Below are 21,747 nucleotides of genomic sequence, written 5' to 3'. Positions count from 1 at the left end.
ATAGATAGAACAAGCAGAAAGAATAAATAGGAATTAGAGGACATGAAAACATTGTTGATTGGACCTAACAGACATCGATAGAACATTTTATTCGAAGATAGCAGAATATATATTTTTCTCAAGTGCACAAGGAACATTCCCCAGGAAAGGCCACATGTTAGGCTCCAACACAAGTTTTAATAAATACATACTGAGTATCTTTTCTGATTACAATGGGATGAAACTGAAAATCAATAGCAGAAGGAAAATTGGAAAATTCACAAATAAGTGGAAATTAAACAACAAACTGTTGAAAACCAGTAGATCAAAAATAAGTAAAAAGGAAAAGTAGAAAATATCCTGAAACAAATAAAATTGAAAATACAACATACAAAAAATTATGAGATGTAGCAAAGGTAGTGCTAAGAAGGAAATTTATAACTATAAATACATTAAAAAAGAAAAAAAAAGGCCAGCCCCAGTGGCCTAGTGGTTAAGTTTGGCACACTCCGCTTCAGGGGCCCAGGTTCAGTTCGTGGGCACAGACCTACACCACTTGTCTTGTCAGTGGCCATCCTGTGACAGTGGCTAACATACCAAAAGAGGAAGATTGGCAGTAGATGTTAGCTTAGGGAAAGTCTTCCTCAGCAAAAAAAAAGAAAAAGAAAAAGAAAAGAAGTCTCAAATCAATCATGTGACTTTACACCTTAAGGAACCAGAAAAAGAGAACAAACTAAACCCAAACCTAGCAGAAGAAAGGAAATAACAAAAAAAAAAAGAGTGGAGATAAGTAAAATAGAGAACAGAAAAACAATAAAGAAGTCAACAAACCAACAGTTGTTTTTTTAAAATATCAATAAAATTGACAAATATTTAACTAGATTGAATAAAAAAAAGAGTGAAGATCCAAAATTAAAATCAGAAATGAAAGAGGAGACATTGCTACCAATTTTAGAGAAGTAAAAAGGATTATAAAAGACTACTATGAACAAATATACATGAACAAGTTGGATAATCCAGATGAAATGGACAAATTCCTAGAAAGACCAACCTACCAAAATCCAGTCATGAAGAAATATAAAATTTGAACAGACTTGTAATTCATAAGGAGATTGAATTAGTAATCAAAAATCTCCCAATGGAGAAATTCCAAGGACCAGATGGCTTTACTGGTGAATTCTACTAAACATTTAAAGAATAATTAATACCAATCCTTCTCAAACTCTTCCAAAAAAATTCAAGAGGAGGAAATATTTCCTACTCATTCCATACAGTCAACATTACCCTGACACCAAAGCTAGACAAAGACACTAAAAGAAAACTACAACTCGATATCCTTTATGAATACTGATGTAAAAATCCTCAAGATATTACTAGAAAACCAAATTCAGAATCACATGAAAGGGATCATACACTGCAATCAAGTGAGATTCATTCTTAGACCAAATGATGATTCAATATATGAAAATCAATGTCGCACACCACGTTAGCAGAATGAAAGGGAAAAAACCATGATCATCTCAATCAATGTAGAAAAACAATTTGACAAAATTCAACACCTTTTCATGACAAAAATGCTCAACAAATTAGGAATAAAAAGAAACTACCTCAACAAAATAAATTCTTTATAAGAGAAACCCACAGTTAATAACATACTCAAAGGTGAAAGACTAAGAGCTCTTCCTCTAAAACTGGGCACAAAACAAGGGAAGACTCCTCTTGCCACTTCTATTCAATAAAGTACTGGAAGTCTTAGCCAGAGCAATTAGGCAAGAAAAAGAAACAAAAGACACCCTTGTCAAAGGTCTATTGACCACATATGTGTGGATGTATTTGGGGGTACTCTATTCTGTTCTACTGGTCTGTGTGTCTGTCTTTATATCAATACAATACAGTTTTGATTACTGAAGGTTTCTAATATGTTTTGAAATCAGAAAGTGTGATGCCTGCAACATTTTTTTCCTTTTCAAAATTGTTTAGACTATTCATGGTCTTTTGTGGTTCTATACAAATTTTAAACTCATTTTTACTATTTTTGTAAAAATTGCCAATGAGACTTTGATAGGGATTGCATTGAGCCTGTAGATCGCTTCAGTTAGTATGAACATCTTTAACAATATTAAGTCTCCCAATTCCTGAACATCAGAAGTTTTTCCATTTGTATCTTGTTTAATTCCTTTCATCAATGTTTTCTAGTTTTTAGTGTATAAGTCTTTCACCTTCTTAGTTGAGGTTTTTCCTAAGTACTTTATTCTTTTTGGATGCTATTGTAAATGTGATTGCTTTCCTAATTTCCTTTTCAAGTAGTGCATTGTTGGGAAATATAAATGCAATTAATTTTAATGAGTTGATTGTGTATCCTTTAACTTTACTGAATTTGTTTATTCTTTCCAACAGTATTTTGTAGAGTCTTTAGGATTTTGAGGAATTTCCATAATGTTGTCCATAGTGGCTGCACCATTTCATATTCCCATCAACAGTGTCATCTGCAAACATGGAAAATTTTACTTCTTCCTTCCTGACTTGAATGTCTTTTCTTTCTTTTTCTTGCCAAATTGCTCTGACTAGGATTTCCAGTATTATGTTAAATAGAAGTGGCCAAAGGGAGCATTCTTGCTTTGTTACTGATCTTAGAGGAAAATAATACACAATAGGGAAAAAGTAGTCTCTTCAGCAAATGGAAAAACTGGATATCCACATACAAAAGAATAAAACTGAACACTTGTCTTACACTATATATAAAAAAATCAACTCAAAATGGAATAATGAGTTATACATAAGATCAGAAACTGCAAAACTCCTAGAAGAAAACATAGGGGCAAATATTCTTGACATTGGTCTTACTAATGATTTCATGAATATGAAAGCAAAAGCACAGGCAACAAAAGTAAAAAACATCAAACTAAAAAGTTTCTGCACAGCAAAGGAAACAATCATCAAAATAAAAAAGGCAACCTACAGAATGTGAGAAAACATCTGCAAATTATTTAACTGATGAGGGGTGAATATCTAAAATTTGTAAGGAACTTCTGTAACACAATAGTAAAAAAAAAAAAAACCACCAATAATGTGATTAAAAAATGGGCCAAAGATGTCTCAAAAGAAGATATGAAATGGGCAACAGTAATATAAAAGTTCTCAATGTCACTAATTATCAGGGAAATGCAAATCAAAACCACAATGAGATATCACCTCATACCTGTCAGGATGCCTAATACAAAAAGAAACATTTATTGGTGAGAATGTGGAAAATTGGAACCCTTGCACACTATTGATAGGAATTAAAAATTATGCAGCTACTACGGACAACACTGTGGAAGTTCCTCAAAAATTAAAAATAGAACTATCATGTGATCCAGCAATCCCACTTCTGGTACATTTCAAAAGAAGTGAAATCAGGATAACAAAGAGAAATTAGCAATTCCATGTTCACTATTTACAATAGCCAAATGTAGAAACTACCTAAATGTCCAACAAAAGATAAATGGATAAAGTAAATGTAGTATATACATTCAATGCAATAGTATTCTTCCTTAAAAAATAAAGAAATTCTGAAATATGCAGCAACATGGATGAACCTTGAGGACATTATGCTAATTTAATTAAACCAGTCACAGAAAGACAAATACTGCCTGATTCCACTTATATAAGGTATCTAAAATAGTAAAATTCCTAGAATCAAAACATAGAAAAGAAGTTGCTAGAGGCTTTAGGGAGGGGCAAATTGGGAGTTACTAATCAACAGGCATAAAGTTTCAATTAAGCAAGATCAATAAGCTCTAGGGATCTGCTGTACAACGTTGTACCCATAGTCAACAATAAGGTAGTACACTTAAAAATGTTTTATGAGGGTAGATCTCATGTTAAGTATTCTTATGACAACAAAATAAAATTTAAAAAAGAAACAAAAGGCGTCCATGTATTGAGAGAGTGACATCAGCATCCTGGTGGCATTAAGGTGTTTCTCCTCTTTATTCCCCTTTTTAAATAATAATTAGACATCCATCCATGAACAAAAGTGCCTCTATGAGTGTTGTGGGTTCTAGCACCACATGCCAAGTGACCTAGCAGGAGTCCTGCCCACCTATGCATCTGGTAATAGGCAGACAGAGCTCAGGACAGGCTGCGGAACCAGTGGAGCCAGCGAATCTGCCCAGACCCGTCTTGCCATGGTCCGGAAACAACTTGGAGAGTGCTGACCTGGGCAGATCCAAATTGGAAAGGAAGAGGTCAAATGATCTCTATTCACACATAACATGATCTTATATGAGGAAAATCCTAAAGATTCCACACAAAAAATTGCTAAAACTAATAAACAAATTAAGCAAAAATGCAGGATACAAAATCAACGCACAAAAATCAGTTGCATTTCTGTACAATAACAATGAATGTCTAGAGTTAGCTATGCTGCTCCACAGTATTGCTGCCTTGGCGTCCATTTTTCTGGCCAAGCAGCCTGCAAGGACCTTAAACTGACACTAGCCTCGTCAGGCAGGCACGTGCCCTGCATAACAGCCCAGCGAGTGATAAGCTAATTTAAGTTCCTGATATAACTTCCCAACAGCCCTTGTAATCAGCAGTCTCTCCTGCCTCCTAGCACCTTACTCTTGTCCACCCCTTAGATAAGATCTGCATGGGGCTTAGCAAAACTCCCCTCTTTGGGTTTGAGTTGACCAGTCCAGCCTTAGCCTGAGAATCGCAAAGCACTCCACCTATGGACCCTAATAACGGCACGTGCCCCAGGTTCTACCTCTCTATCTGTACTCTGCCTTGACCTCCCTGTATGGCCCCTTGAGACATGCCAGCTACTTCCCCCAGGACCTGTGAATAATAAAATTTTCTATTTAAATTTTTCTTGTAGTCTGTTGTTGAACCTGTTCACCATCTGGCATCCTGTGCTCCACTGAATAAGTGTTAATTTGACAGTTTCATAACAATTGGCATCACAAATAGGATGGTAGAATTGGGCTAGCAATCTACCATAGGGAATGTGTTTTAGCTGCAAATGGCTAACTGGCTCTCCCAAGTAGGTAATTCTATCTCAAAGGGGTCCGCTCTTTGCTGCCATTCATTTGCACTGCTTTGTGCTGCAGTGTACTGCCTATGAAGGGTACTGCCAAAACTTCCCATCCCAAATTGTAATCTCCAAAAAAAAAAAAAAAACAAACCAGAGTCCTCCTGGACTTCAGAGCACTGATGGTCAGAGCTGGTCTGAGGTGCCACAGATGTGTTTTCTGCCTGTTAACACCCCACACAGAGGGTGAGTTCCTCCAGCAGCTGTTAGACACTGGGTGTATTTTTTGACTGTAAACACAGACACTGCTGCCGACTGTTAGGTGAATTGGTTAACATTTTCTCAAAATCCCATTGCACTCGTTAACAGGCAGGAAACCTCAGTGGCAACACCCATGCAAGCGTGGGCTACTGGATAAAGGTGCCAGACAGTGCCGTTAAAAAGAAGAGAAGGAGACTTCCCTTCTCTGGCCACTGTGTTTCCTGGCAGCACAGGGACTCCAAATCCTAACCAGTATGATAGGGGAACCCCCACTGAGGAAGATTTGGCTCCTCACAAAGACAAGTGCTGATGGGGCCTGCAGTCCCTTTCTTGCTGTATACCTTACTGCTATCACACCTCATCTCCCAGTCTTATGGGATATTGTGAGTCCCACCCCTGGCACATGGTGGCACAAGATCTAATAGCCTAATATAAACAATATAAATAGCCTGAGCACATAGTACTGAAGAAGTTAGCAAGCTCCTCACGAAATGTAAAACACCCATAGAAGCAGCCTGGGTGCTGCTCAGAAATTCAGCATACCAACATGCCAAAGCCCTGGTCCTACCCTCTTGGGGACCAGGGGCCAGTCCCAATGATCCTGCCACTATTGTGCTAGTGGAGGCCAACCCCAATCGTAGTGAGGTCAATTGGGACAGCTTGGAGAAGAAAGCCGATACCTATGAGTCCAGCCACCAGGGATGTACGCCATAGATCTTTCTGGTAACAATTCTTAAGGTCTAATAAGATAATAAGGAATTAAAAACTGATACTCAAAATTTTACGTCTTGAGATACTAAATGTTTTAAAAGACTTTGTACAAGAGGAAGGAGAAAAAGGGGCTGACCAGATGTTGAAAATGTCAAATACTGGCTCTGAGCTACTACTCACCACCACTGAAATGAGACAACTAGCTAGTATTTCCAAAGACTCCAAAATGCATAAGCTTAAAAAAAAAAAACAGAACCCGAGGTCCAAATTCTTTAGAGACGCAGGTGACCCTGACCCCCACCCATGAGAGACTGCCCCAAGACTTGTACCATTAAGTCAACCAGAATCAAATCAAAGGCTGCTGCTGCGGACAATCCCAACACCATAGATGAGACTTCCAGTGACGAGGGAGAGGTAGAACCCAAAGGCACCAGCCCTAAATATATAGAAGGAGAATCTCTTCCCCTGCTTACTTGGATTTTTATGGTTTGGTGCCTAGCTCACCTGTCTTATTGAGGTTATTAACCACAAAGGCTCAAAGCCAGCGGAAGACACTAGAGAAGCCAGACTCTTTCTCCATACGATTGATATGGTCCAAAGGGTCTATCACTTCTTTGAACATAACAACCTAAATGACCTGGATTTCAACTCAAACCCCGAAGAAGCTCCAATCGACCCCAAATCCAGAAAATTCTTTTTACAGGAAGCCCTGCCAAATTACAGGGCCATACTCCTGCACTTCGTGGGGACCTGCCATAGTATTCAGGAGGCCCTGGAGGAAGCAGACATGGTGGCCCACCATGAAGGAGGTGCTCACTCAGATTCCCAGATTTTACAGTACGAAGGCTGCCCATAACCCCAAGGCCAGCCCTTAGGTGCCCGGCCCCAGAACTCACCTCGCAGAGCACTCTTTCCACCTCCTGGTCCTGGAGCGCCCAAGCAAACCCCATTGAGCAAACCCCATTAGAATCATCCTGGGATGATTCTAAACAGCATAGGGCCTTGTACTGGCAGCTCCATCAGTTGGGAGTTCTCGATAACCTTATATCCAGACAGCCTTGGCACAAGCTCCTCTCTTTAAAAGAAGCAATTACTTCACTACAGAGCACACTCTCAATGGCCCAGAGCCTTTAGAGAATCTTGAGGCTCACTCTGCCCCAAATGAGTTCCCTGACCTGTGGGATTGGCAGCCCCCCAGAGCTTTACTCTAGGGAGTTGGCAGCTCCCTAAAGCTTGTCTTACCTCCTGGGGACAATCACCCATTTACAACTCAGGTAGTCCACTGTGACAAAGGTAATAACCAGACTTTCTTGACTCTGTTAGACACAGAAGCCCAAGTCACACTAAGTCCAGGTAACCCTTATAAATTCCTCAAGGGGACCTCATACAGCCTACAAGTCATAGCAGGTAAAACTGTAAAGGCAGTACAAATTACGCTAAATTTGTCTATTGGCACCATATTTCTAAAATAGTTGACAGTGGTGGTGGCCCCCCAGCTCTTTCTTTTCCTATTATAGGTATGGATACCCTCATCTAGTGACATGCCTAGTAGAATTAACACAAATTCCTGGCCTTTCTAGTGGGAGCTGCCAAATGGGAACCTGTCCAATTGCCTCCCCAAGTGAAAAACAGAAAATGTACCACAATATAGGCTGAAGCAAGGTACAGAGATCCTTTAGCTCATCATTAGAGATATTCTGGACACTGGGGTCATTAGACTTACCATCTCATCCTTTAATGTCCCTATCTGGCCAGTGTTAAAACCAGCCACTAATGAATGGAGATTAACAATTGACTATCAAAACTTAATTGCACAGGTTCCTGCCATTAAGGCTCCCAATGCCAATATTATAGAGATGATAAATGATACCACAAAGGCTCAGGGCCCCTACTTTACTGTCCTAGATTTAGCCAACATGTTCTGCTTGGTCCCAATAACTGAAGACTCACTGAGTCTCAATAACTGAAAATTTACTTCAAATTCAGTGAACTTGTTTTCGCTTTTGAGGGCACCCAGTAAACCTTTACTCAGCTGACCATGGGTTATCCAAACAGCCCTTCCATCACACATAACCTATGCAGACAACATCTAAATTTACTCAAACTAACCCACTGCCATCTTTGACATTATACAGATGACATTCTACTATGAGGGTCCTCTGAGGATGCCATCCAGGAAGATTTGCACCTAGTAACACAATATTTATATTAGAGAGGATGGGCCATTGCTCTATACAAGATCCAAGCCCAGCCAATTTTCTAAGTTTCATGACATAACGTGGTCAGCTGAGGGCTAAGAAACTCTTCTGGCTGTAAAACACTAACTCCTCGCAATCAAAGTTCCTACTACATTATGGCAGATCACACATATTAGGGCTTTTTACTTTTTGAAAGTAACACATTCCACATTTATCCATTCTACTTAGGCCTTTTTATGCCACTACATGAAAATTGGCTTCTTTCCATTGGAGAGAACCTCAACAAAGTGTCTTACGATGGCTGGCCCAGCAAGCCATACAGCAGGCCCAGCCCTTAGTCCTCTGGGATCAGACTTCCAAGTTAAATCACTGGTGATGACCAGTTACACCTTTTGGAGTATCTGAACTAAGCACAGCTCTACCTGGCTGACCATGGGGTTCTGGACCAAACATCTGCCTCAGACAGCAGATGGGAACATGCAACTCAAGTGCCAAATCTTGGCAGCCTAATGGACCCTTTTAGAGATAGAGGCATTAACAGGCACACAGACCATACTGCTTCACACACAAGTCCCCATACTGCCTTGGGTCAGGAATTCAACCCAACAAAGACTCAGCATGGCAACTGAGGCCTCACTGTAAAAGTGAAGTTGATATCTTTAGGGAAGGACTAAACCTGATGTCAAGGGTCTTTTCAAATTCCAAGAGGATATGGCTTCCCCCTTGCTCAGTCCCTTGCCTACTGACATAGAGGTGAAGCCAGTAGCATCCCCTCTGCTGACCCCTTGAGCAGTTTGGGAAGCCCTTTAGGACCAACTGTCTGACATGGAAAGGGAGCTGGCATTCTTCACCAATAGTAGTACCACCATTGTATGCAATAGAGCCCGCTGGAAGACCACAGCATATCATCCTGCTAGCAGCACATCCTTAGTCAAGGAGGGCTTTCCTGGCTCAGCCCAACTGGCAGAATTGGTGACAGTGCACTTGACTTACAACAAGCCATAAAAATGAGACACCAAGGGCACACATATTTACTGACTTCTGGGTGATAACCAATGGGCTCACAGTCTGGTTTGGACAATGACAAAAATACAATTTCATGATTTAAGGAAAACCTATCTGGGGTGCCTCCATTTGGAAAGAAATAGCCAACTCACACATGCCAATTACAGTCACTCATGTTTGTGCACACACACATCAACAAACACCAGAAGCACCTTATAATAACATTGCAGACTCCTTATCCAAATTACACACCTGTTCTAATGCCCCACATGAGCTACCTCCCAAAGTACCAAACACAGCTCTGGACACAACTATTCCTCCAGAAATTCCATATCCACTAGCAGAGTGGGCCCATGTTGATGCGGGGTTGGTGAGCCGAGGAGTCGAAAGAAAGATTTCTTAGACTCTTAAGATCTGGCAGTAGTGCTCTTTTACTTAGAGAATAGAATAGCATGGGGACAGGACCCATGGGCAGTCAGAGCTTCTGTTGCCGCCATGGGAACAGGACCCATGGGCAGTCAGAGCTGCTGCGTGGGGACAGGACCCACGGGCAGTCAGAGATGCTGCTGGCATGTTGCTGTTGCTGCTGCCGCTTCTGCTGCAAAGTTGGGTGGAGAGTAAGGCTAAATTTAAGGCATAGGTATGTATGTTATCTCTTTACAAGACAAAGAATATGTAAAAAAGTTAAAACGGTATCAGTGCCCATAGGGTCCAGCCATTTGGCAGTCCCACAACTTTTAGATAAGAATCAAACCGGATTGAGTAAATGGCAGAAGTCACCGCTTGAATTTTATCCTCATCTAAAGACAAAGGAGGATTTGGGGGTGGGGGGGTCAGTTACATGAGGTTGCCAGACAGTAAACAACTTAAGTTCTTGCCGCTGGCATTGATTAAGAGTTTCTAGAGATAAGGCCATCCCCCTTCTTCCTGGCACAGAGAGGGAGGCATCTTTACAGATAGAGGTTTCCCTTAGAAATGTAAATATTTCCCAACAAAGGGGTCAGCAAATTCCACTCCTCGGAGCCTGCTTCTCATCTGTAGTTTAAAATTAAGCAGCCTAAAAATCCTCATCACATATCACATCAGGCCATAGAGGAGTGACAGCACTTATGGACTGGGCATACAAGCGTAACACCCCCCTCACCCTGACTAACCAACGTGGTGGTAGATAATTGCCTCCTTTGCTCCCAAACAAAATTCTAGAAGGCTTTCAGGTGGGGAAATGTGGCCCAAGGTGACAGGCCCTACTTGTAATGGCAAATTGATTTTATTAGGCACTGCCACCCTCCACTGGAACTAGTTGGTATACAACCACCATCATGGATGCTTTCACTGCTGGCCACTCCCTCCAAAAACACTGTTTCCCATAATGTATTCTCCTTAACCAGGTATATGTTCGTCCCTTTTGGTTAACCAGTCATCACAGATTCAGATTAAGGTCTTTTCACCTCCCAAGTTGTTCAGTCATGGGCTCAAGAATATGGAATCTTGGGAATTTCCACCCAGCTTACTGGCCCCAAGCAACTGGGCTTATAGAGGGGCATAACAGCCTACACAAAGACATCCTCCTCAAGCATTCAAACAATAAATGATCCTCCAAATGGACAGAAATTTTACACCTGACTGCGATACTGCTTAATTTCCAGGCCTCAGTTCTCCAAATACCCCACACCAACTACCAGTCTCCTCCAAAGACTCCCCTGTTAGTATTTACAGGGAATCTCCTCCCCTTCTTTGACATTAGAGAGGATGTCATTCATGTCTGCTCACCATATGAATTCTCCTCGTTCCATTTTGATTTTTCCATCATCTCATCATCTTCCACACACTGGTGACCTGATCAAGAGAAGATTGTGCAATTTGACCTTCTTATAATAGAGAGCTCAAAGTGATAAATTCATACCAAATTGCTAAAAGGTCATAATCATACAGATTTTATTGGCCCAGACGATGGCCCAGTACCAGCTGCAAAGCAGAGGCCATCTGCTTTGCGTCACTATTTCGGTTATCAAGGTTGGTTAATTAAACCAAATTCATGAAAAATTTTGCAGGAGATTGAAATTATAGCTCCAAGACCCATTAGTGGTGATGTGGGGTCGGTGAGCTGAGGAGTCAAAAGAAAGATTCCTTGGACTCTTAAGATCTGGCAGTAGTGCTCTTTTATTTAGAGAATAGAATAGCATGGGGACAGGACCCATGGGCAGTCAGAGCTTCTGCTGCCGCAAGTTGAGGGTTCGAGCTAAATTTAAGGCATAGGTATGTAAGTTATCTCTTTACAAGACAAAGGAAAGAATATGTAAAAAAGTTAAAATGGTATCAGTGCCCGTAGGGTCCAGCCATTGGGTGGTCCCACAACTTTTAGATAAGAATCAAATGGATTGAGTAAATGGCAGAAGTCACTGCTTAAATATTATCCTCAGCTAAAGACAAAGGAGGATTTGGGGGTGGGGGGGTCAGTTACATGAGGTTGCCAGACAGTAAACAACTTAAGTTCTTGCCCCTGGCATTGATTAAGAGTTTCTAGAGATAAGGCCATCCCCCTTCTTCCTGGCACAGAGAGGGAGGCATCTTTACAGATAGAGGTTTCCCTTAGAAATGTAAGTATTTCCCAAGAAGGGGCAAGCAAATTCCACTCCTGGGAGCCTGCTTCTCGTCTGCAGTTTTAAAATTAACTAGCCTAAAAATCCTCATCAGTGGAACCATGTGGATCTCAGAGAGAAGAAGAGGCCCTCTGCCTAATGGATGTCAGTCATATTAAGGAAAGAAAATCTAAAAAGAAACTCCAGTATCTTGGGGCCACTATCAGTAGACACAGGCTGGACCCCTACCCCATCTTAGATGAAGAGGTAAAAGACCTCTTGCTTCAAAGCAACTACACCCTGCCTTTGATCAGTATCCAGATTTCTCACCCCAAAGGAGGCCCCTGCAAGCTAGTCAAATGCCAATGCTCTCTATGGTTGTGGCTATTGCTTTTATTGTGTATGGGCTGGATAACAAGGCTGCTGGCAGACCCCTCAGGCTTAACCCTGTCTCAGGAGAAGTGCTGGAACTAAATCAGACAGGTTCACAACTGCACCACAGGATGGCTGAGCACCAGGTGCTGGCAGGCCCTGTTAGAAGGGCTTTGGCCAGCATGCTACCAGTCATGGATTCAGACCTAGAGCTCACCCCTCTCTACATTAAATGTCATCAATGGAAGTGACACTTAAACGTGTTTCACCCCCCCTTATACCATGCCTCAAATTGTATCCCCGGCAGAACTACCCTCTCAATGAAAGCAAATCAGACCCATTTGGCTGGCAGATTTGCGCTCTAGTGATCTTACTATAGTTTTAATTGGGTCATCTCTGGATTGCAAAGCTACCATCTACAAAATGTCCCTACAATTTGGTTATCAATATGCCCAGAATCTGTATGCATTGTGGGCAGAGTTCCCACAAATCTCGGTCACAGACATTGACGACTCCTTTGCGCGGTGCACCCCTGATGATCTGATGGAGCTCACTGAGATCTGCTCAACCAGCAGTAGAGCCTATAATTGTAGTTCCATACTCTATGGCCTCCAGGATATATAGTAAAAACTTAACAGCAGCCAGCCATTCCTATCCTTCACGGATCCCCAGCTGGGAAGGCCGTCTTACCCTGGACTGTCCTCCACCACCCTGAAGCACACCAACTCCACAGATGACATCATTCCAGCCCAAAGCTCACTATTTGAGATGACTATGCCTCAGACAATGACACCACAACCCAAGAGGATGACACAGGAGACAATGTGCCCCAACCTCACTGGGCAAAGGGGCTTTCCTCTTCTAGGTTACCTTCACACCAGAAAGGCAATGGCTGTGGTGACTGTCAGCCTCAAGGCCAAGTTGCAAAAATACCTCCAACTGATCAACACTGAGGACCCTATAGACTACTATTTTTTTGAAATAGATAACTGCCTGCCTCACAAACCTTGCCTCTATCAAAACCTTTGCAAAACAGTGAGCAAATCCCCTGCTGGGAACACTAGAAGTCATTTGTCCCTTATAGAAAGTCAAACAATGTATCTTAAGCCAAGTCAAACAATGTATTCTAAACACTTCTAGCTTGACCTGCCTAGACCCCATGGTCAGGAAACTCTGGATGCTGTGTTTGCTGCTCAGTGTACTAGATTACAGCTTTTGCTTTCCACCCAGTGCATCCATGACAGACCCTATGCCCTTCATTATTCCCATCATCACCACAAGCACCTCCTCCATACCTGAAATTGCCAACTCCACTTCTCTCTCCACCTTATCCATCAGCCCCACCCCATTGTACACCATAACCCTGCCCCACACCACAAGCCAGTGGCCTAGATCCAACACAACAAATATATTCATACAAAACCTCTGAGGGAGCAGTCCAAGACTTGCAATTCAAACAATGTTGAATCTGTCACCACACAGGGCCAGACCTACAGCTTCATGTCATTACCTATCTCGCAGGTCTTCCTAGTGATTATTGCCTTGTGCTAACTTCCTCCAAAACACCTTGAGCCTCATTTAGGCTAGACTAAACTCCTAATCTAGACCCCAAACAGGACACCCTGTGGATAAGTATCAATAGCCAAGCCCCACAGTGGTACTTTCTAAGAGATGCTAACTATACTCAAACACAAAAGCTGGACCCCATCCTGTATATTTACCAAACCAAAATGATAAATAATGCCTCATTCTGATTCTATTGTAGACCTGACTCAAAGGGCCAAGAGCAAGTCCACTTGATCCTGCCATATATATAGGAGATGACCCCTATTATTGCAACATTGTTACCTTTAATATTCCAGCCACCTTTACCTTCATGGCAGCTCTCCACTAGATACATCTTACATACCAAGAGAACCATTCTTACCCATATCCTATTGGGAATGGCTGTCACCACTGGAATGCCAGGCATAGAAATGAGTGCTACCGTCCTAGCCCAATAAGATCAGATATTAAAAGCCACCCAGTAAATACCCTCCACTCTAATCAACTACACACAGATACCACACCACAGTCTGAGAATGATGCAAAAGAGCATGATTCAGGTGTTAGATTTCCTATTGGCTGAATGGGAAAGAATCTGTTCTATACAAGGCACTTCTTGCTGCATGTACATTAACAACTCAGGACAAGTACAGGCCAACCTCCAGAAGATATCTCAAGATATCCAGGTCATGCATAATATAACTAAAATATTTCAACAAATTTCCACACTTCCTGAGGTCCCTGAATTGTTCTTATGGCTCTCGCCATCCACCTGGGGGCAATGGTTAAGAACTGGATTTCAGACAGTAACAAGTCTATTCATCATAGGCTTCATCATTACTGCCTTGGTTAAATGTGCCTTACAATGGCTTCAGAAAACAATACCTATGTCCTTTAACATATCTGCTACACAAGTCATTGCTATTCCTGACGCTGCGGCATCACAGGGTGGATTGTCAAGTTTAGTTAACATATTCCATGATATTGCTGCCTAAGTATCCATTTTCTTGGCCAAGCAGGCTACAGGGCCCTTAAACTGACACTAGCCTCCTCAAGCAAGCACATACCCTAGATAACAGCCCACAGAGTGACAAACAAATGTAAGCTCCTGATATGACTTCCCCAAGGCTCCCTTGCCTCCCAGCGTCTTCTCTTTGTGCATCCCTTAGTTAAGAGCCCATGGGGCTCACCAAAACTCTGCTCCTTTGGTTTGAATTGACAAACCTGGTCTTAGCTGGGAGCCCCAAAGCACTCCACCCGTGGATCCTAATAAAGCATGTGCCCCAGGTCCTTTTTCTCTTTCTGTCTACACCCTACCTTGACCTCCCTGTGTGGCCCCTCACAAGGCATGACAGGTACTTCTTCCAGGGCCTGTGAATAACAAGCTTCTCTATTTCAATTTCTCTTGTGGTTTATCATAAACCAGGGCTTACCATCTGGCAACCTGTGCTCCACTTAACAATGTTAATTTGTCAGATTCATAACAATAAACAATACAAAAAGAAAATTAAGACAATGATTCCATATACAATAACATCAAAAAGAATAAAATACTTATGAACAAACCTAACTAAGGAAGTGAAAGACTTGTGCACAAAAACTATAAACTTTGCTGAAAGAATATAAAGACACAAACACATGGAAAGACATCTCATGCTCATGGACTGAATGATTTAATATTAGGATATCAATATTACATAAAGCTTTACAAATTCAAGGCAATCCCTATAAAAATCTTAATTACTTTTTTTTTTTTGCAGAAATAGAAAATCCACCTTAAAAATCATCTGGAATCTCAAGCAACCCAGAGTAGCCAAAACAATCTTGAAAAAGTACAAAGTTGGAGATCTCCCAGTCCCTGATATCAAAAGTTATTGAAAGGTTGCAATAGTCACAACAGTGTGGTACCTGCATAAAGACATAGAGTCAAATAGAATAGAATAGAGAGTTCAGAAATAAACTCTCATATACGGTCAAATGATTTTTGACAAGGATGCCAAGACTATTCAATGGGAAAAGGAAAGTCTTTTCAATAAATGTTGTTGGGAAAACTGGATATCCACAAGCAAAAATATGAAGTTGAACCTTACCTTACATTATATACAAAACTAACTCAAAATAGATCAAACAACTACAAGTAAGAAGTAAAATTATTTTCTGATAAACAAATAAATGAGGTAAAAATTGAAAGAATAGATTGAGAGTTAGGGAGCATGTTCTTCTAACAGTGACCACTAATTAGTTACATGTACTTGGTCAAGTAAAATTACCATTCTGGCTTCACTTTACCCTTCTGTGAAATGAAGATAACATACGATGTGATATATGAAGCACTATATAGCTCTATCATCATATGATTTGACTTGGTTTATATTACACTAATGGATGACAATCTATTTGCTATGCTAAAATCACAGACTTTTAAAACAAGAATAAATCATTATTGCAATAATTAAATTGAATCTAAAAATGTTACATGACTTTTCCAGTAAGTATCACAAAGCTACTTGGGGCGAATCTGGAAATACAACCTAATCGCACAACTTTTAGTATAATCCTCTTACCCACATTCATGGAGCAAATGGCATTATTTAGTCAATTTACTTATTTGTGTATTTTAAAAACTGTGTATTATGTTCTCCACACTGTATTAGATACAAGGAATTATAAATGAATGAAAAAATTTCTGACTATTATAGTTTACATCCTAACTGAAGAAACAAATGCCAAAACAAATGCAGTGTGATAAATACATGCTTAAGGAATGTACACAGTCTCTGGGTCCATAGTGGAAGAAATGACACAGAGATTTCTGAGTTGAACATTGAGGGATGAGTAAGAACTTGCCATGCTTGAAAGAGGAATGATCACTGCAACTAAGTTAATAGCATACATAAAGACACTAAATCATAAGGTTAGTGTATGGAGCAATTAAAACACTTGTTACATGAAGGAAGATGGCACAGATATAGCAAGAATAAGGCTGACAACACAGGATTGAGCCAGATTAGGAGGGATCTTGATTTCTGTGTTGAGCAACTGAAATTGTATTATATAATTCGGTGGTTTTTAAACTGTACTCCAAGAAGCTATGGGGGAAGTGATGTCAGTAAGATGACAGAATAGGAAGTCCAAGACCTCACGACCCCCCACACAGAAATGCCAATAAAACAATTAAATTTGGATCAGCATAATTTCAGCTAAGAAGTTCCAACACCCAAGATGAGAACAAAATTAGAAAAAACTGCTTTGAAATAGGTAGAAAGAACACTTTCCCTTTCCGAGTCAGCCTCTCCCCCAAGCCAACACAGCTCAGGACTGAGAGAGATAAACCCAGCCCACAGTTTCTACCTGGGGAGAAAGAAGAGTGAAGCATGCATCTAAAATTCTTTGCTTTTTCAGGGGCAATGCGTGAGAGATCTACTTCAGTCTCATCTTACTCAGAGTGCTAAAGCAACTAGCATAGTTAGAATGCCTGTAGGCAGTTAAGAACAAAGATAAAGAGTGTGGGCTCTCAACAGACTGAATAGCTTTAACAGGATGGAGAGAAGGAACACAACCCTGAGACTTCTCCTTTGGAAGGAAGGAAGTGGAGTTTGCACCAAACCTCCCAAAATTCCAGTGCACTTCCTTGGGGGAGAAAAGTGGGCAGCGCTTAACAGCTAACATAGCTCTTTGGGATTGAGAGAAGGTGCACAATTCTGAGACTTCTTCAGGAGGTAGGGAGAAAAGTGGAGGTTGCATCCAACTTCCAGACATTCAGGGCACTTCCCCAGGGTAAAAGTGATGGGTGGCTCTCAGAAGTTGGCAAAGCTCTGCAAGATAGGGAGAAAACACACAACCTAGAATCATCTCCTTCAGGAGGAAGAGAAAGAAGTGGATCTTGCATCCAACATTGCAGAATTTCAGTGCACTGCCCTAGAGAAAGGGGCAGGAGGTTTAAGGTAGCTGCATAGTTCTGAGAAAATGGGAGAAACACACAAGTCTGAGACTTCTTCTTCAGGAAGGAGGGAAAGGAGTGGAGTGTGCATCCAACACCCCAGCCTATCAGCGCACTGCACTAGGGAAAGGAGAAAGGTGCTTTATGGAAGCCAACATGGCTCTGTGAGATTTAAAGAAGGCACACAATACTACAACTTCTCAATCCAGAAAGAGGAGGAGGAGTGGAACATAACCACAGAAAACATTTGAGAGGTTCTGAAACATGTTGATTAATGAAGGACTTTTCCTGCCAAAACCACTCCTTAAAAACTAGAAGAACAAGCTATTTCTTCAAAGGTGCATACACCAACCCTAAGCTACAAGGAACATGAAGAATCAGGGAAATATGACACCACCAAAGAAACAAAATAAATCTCCATAACCAACCCTAAAGAAATGGAGAGCTATGAATTGTCTGACAAAAAATTCAAGTAATCATTTTTAAAAAGCTCAATGAGCTAAAAGAGAACACAAATAGACAAGCACATAAAATCAGGGAAACAATACATGAACAAATGAGAATATCAACAAAGAGATAGAAACCACACAAAAGAGCCAAACAGAAATTATGTAGCTGTCAGAGCAAAATGGAAAAAAAAATGAAAACAAATGAAGAAAATCTACAAGACTTACAGGACACAATAAAATGAGCCAAAATATGAATTATGGGAATCCCAAAAGGAGATAGAGAAATGGGTATAAAGCTTATTTAAAGAAATAATAGTAAAAAAAAAATACCAAATCTAGGAAAAGAAATGGACATTCATATCCTAAAAGCCCAAAAGATCCCAACTAGGATAAATCAAATAAGTCTACATCAAGATACATTATAATCAAATTGTCAAAATTAAGACAAGGAGAATTCTGAAAGAAGCAAGAGAAAAATAACTCATTATGTACAAGGGAGCTCCTATAAGACTAGCAGTGAATTTCTCAGCACAAACCTTCCAAGCTATGAGAAAGTAGGATGATATATTTAAATTACTGAAAGAAATCACTGGCAACCAAAAATGCTACATCCAGCAAAACTGTCTTTCAGAAATGAGGTAGTGATAAAGACTTTCCCAAAGTTGAGGAAATTTGTCACCACTAGATCTGCTTTATAAGAAATGCTAAAGGGAGTTCTTCAAGTTGAAATGAAAAGACACTGTAATCAGTACCATGAAAGCATATGAAAGTATAAAATTCACTGGTAATGGTAACTATATATAAACAAACATAGAATAATTTAATACTGTAATGGTGTGTAAATCACTTTTAACTTTAGTGTAAAAGTAAAAGACAAAAATATTAAGAATAATTACAACTATCAAATTTCTTGATGGATTCATAATATAAAATACACAAATTGTGAATCAATTACATAAAGTGTGAGGGCAAGAAGTAAAAGTATAGAATTTTTTATATGATTGAAGATGAGTGGTTATCAGGTTAAAATAAACTGTTATAACTATAAGATGCTTTATGTAAGCCTAACGATAACAAAAAGAAACATATGAAAGAGAAAGAAATCAAAGAATATAACTAAAAGAAATCAACAAAATATAAAGCAAGACAGTAAGAGAAGAAAAAAGCACTAAAAAGCAGACAGAAAACAATTGAAACTGCAATAATGAGTCCTTCCACATCAATAACTAATTATAAATGGATTAAATTCCCCAATCAAAATACATAGAGTGGCTGAATAGATAATAAAAGAAGACTCAACTATATGTTGTTTACAAGACACTTACATTAAATTCAAGGACACACATAGACTGATATTGAAGATAAGGAAAAGTAATTCAACACAAAATGTACATAAAAGAGAGTAGATGTGGCTATACTTGTACCAGAAAAAACAAACTTTAAGTAAAAATTTGTCACAAGGGACAAAGAAGGACATTATATAACAATAAAATATCAATTCATCAGGAAGATATAACAATTATAAATATATATTCACTCAACATCAGAGCACCTAAATATATAAAGCAAACATTTACAGAACTGAAGGAAGAAACAGACAATAAAATAATAGTATTAGGAGACTTCAATACTCCACTTTCAACAATGGATATACTCTCCAGACAGAAAATTAATGTGGAAACAGTGGACTTGACAAACATGATAGACCAAAAGGATCTAACAGACATATACAGAAAATTCCACCCAAAAGGAGAAGAATACATGTTTCTCAAGTGTACATGGACCATTGTCCAGGATAAATAAAATTTAAGGCCACAAAACAAGTCTTAATAAATTTAAAAAGATTGAATATTCCAAGTATCTTTTCCAAACACACTGGTATGAAACAAGAAATCAATAACAGAAGAAAAATTTTTAAAATATATAAAAATTAAACAGTATACTCTTAAACAACAAATGAGTCAAAAAGAAATCAGTAGAGAATCAGAAAATGTCTTGGGACAAATGAAAATCAAATACAACAAACCAAAACTTATAGAATGCAGAAAAAGTAGTAGTAAGAGGAAGTTTATAGTGATAACTGCCTACATTAAAAAAGAAGAAAGATTTCAAATAAACAATCTAAATATACACCTTGAAAAACTAGAAAAGAAGAAACTGAGCCCAAACTTAGCAGAAGGAAGAAAATGATTACAGCAAAAGCAAGTAAAATAAAGAATAGAAAAAATCAATGAAACCAAGTTAGTTTTTTGAAAACATAAACAAATTTTGCAGAATTTTATATAGACTAATGAATAAAAAAGACAAATAAAATAAAAAGAATGAAAAGAGACTACTATCATCAATTATACATCAGTAAATTGTAAAACCAAAAAAAAGGATAAGTTCCTAGATATATGCAACCTAATCAGACTAAATCATGAAGAAATAGAAAATTTGAACAGACCAAAAATGAGGAAGGAGATTCAATCTGTAATCAAAAACCTCCCAACAAAGGAAATCCCAGGACCAGATGGCTTCACTAGTGAATTGTACCAAACATTTAAAGAATTAATGCCAATCCTTCCCAAACTGTTCAAAAAATTTGGAAAGGGAACACATCTAAACTTAATGAGGCCAGCATTACCTTGATACCAAAGCAAGACTAAGATTACAAGATAAGAAAATTAAAGGCCAATATCCATAACAAACATAGATGAAAATCCTGGGCAAAACACTACCAAATCAAATTCAATAGCACATTAAAAGGATCATACATCATGATCAGGTGAGATATATCCCTGAGATCAAGGATGACTCAACATATAAGAATCAATAAATGTGATACAGTACAATAATAGAATGAATGCTAAAAATCACATAACTATCTCAATGGATACAGAAAAAAGCATTTGACAAAATTGAAACACTTTCATGATAAAAATGCTTGAAAAACTAGGTATGGAAAGAATGTACCTAAACCTATTAAAGACCACATACGACAATCCCATAACTAACGTCATATTCAGTGGTGAAAAATTGAAAAATTCTTCTCTAAGGCCATGAACAACACAAATATGCTCATTCTTGATACTTCTAGCCAACATAGTGCTGGAGTACTAGCCAAGATAAGTGGGGATAAAAAAAAGAAATCCACATCAGAGAGGAAGAAGAATAACTGTCTGCATATTTGCAGATGACATTGTGTGACATGTAGAAACCCCTACAGAATCCACAAGACAAACTGTTAGAACAAATACACAAAATCAGTAAAGTTGCAGGACACAAAATCAATATTCAAAAATCCCTTGCATTTCTGTATGCTAACAACAAACTATCCAGAAAGGAAATTAAGAAAACAATTCAATTTACAAGAGCATGAAAAAGAATAAAGTACTTAAGAATAAACTTAACAAATGAGGTGAAAGTTTCGTATACTGAAAACTAAAATTGTAACTAAGATTGGAAGGTTTAATATTTTGAAAATGTCCATACTACTCAAATCAACCTACAGATTCAGTGCTATTCACATCAAAATTTCAATGGAATTTTTCACAGAAATAGAACAAACAATCCTAAAATTCATATGGAATCAAAAAAGACCCAGAGTAGCCAATGCAATCTTGAGAAAGAATAACAAATTTGAAGGCATCACACTTCTTAATTTCAAAATACATTAATAAGTTACCATTATTAAAACAGTAGAGTACTAGGA

The sequence above is a fragment of the Equus quagga genome, chromosome 10 (assembly GCF_021613505.1).
Source record: "Equus quagga isolate Etosha38 chromosome 10, UCLA_HA_Equagga_1.0, whole genome shotgun sequence".
Classification (NCBI taxonomy): Eukaryota; Metazoa; Chordata; class Mammalia; order Perissodactyla; family Equidae; genus Equus; species Equus quagga.
Note: the sequence above shows the minus strand (reverse complement) of the source record.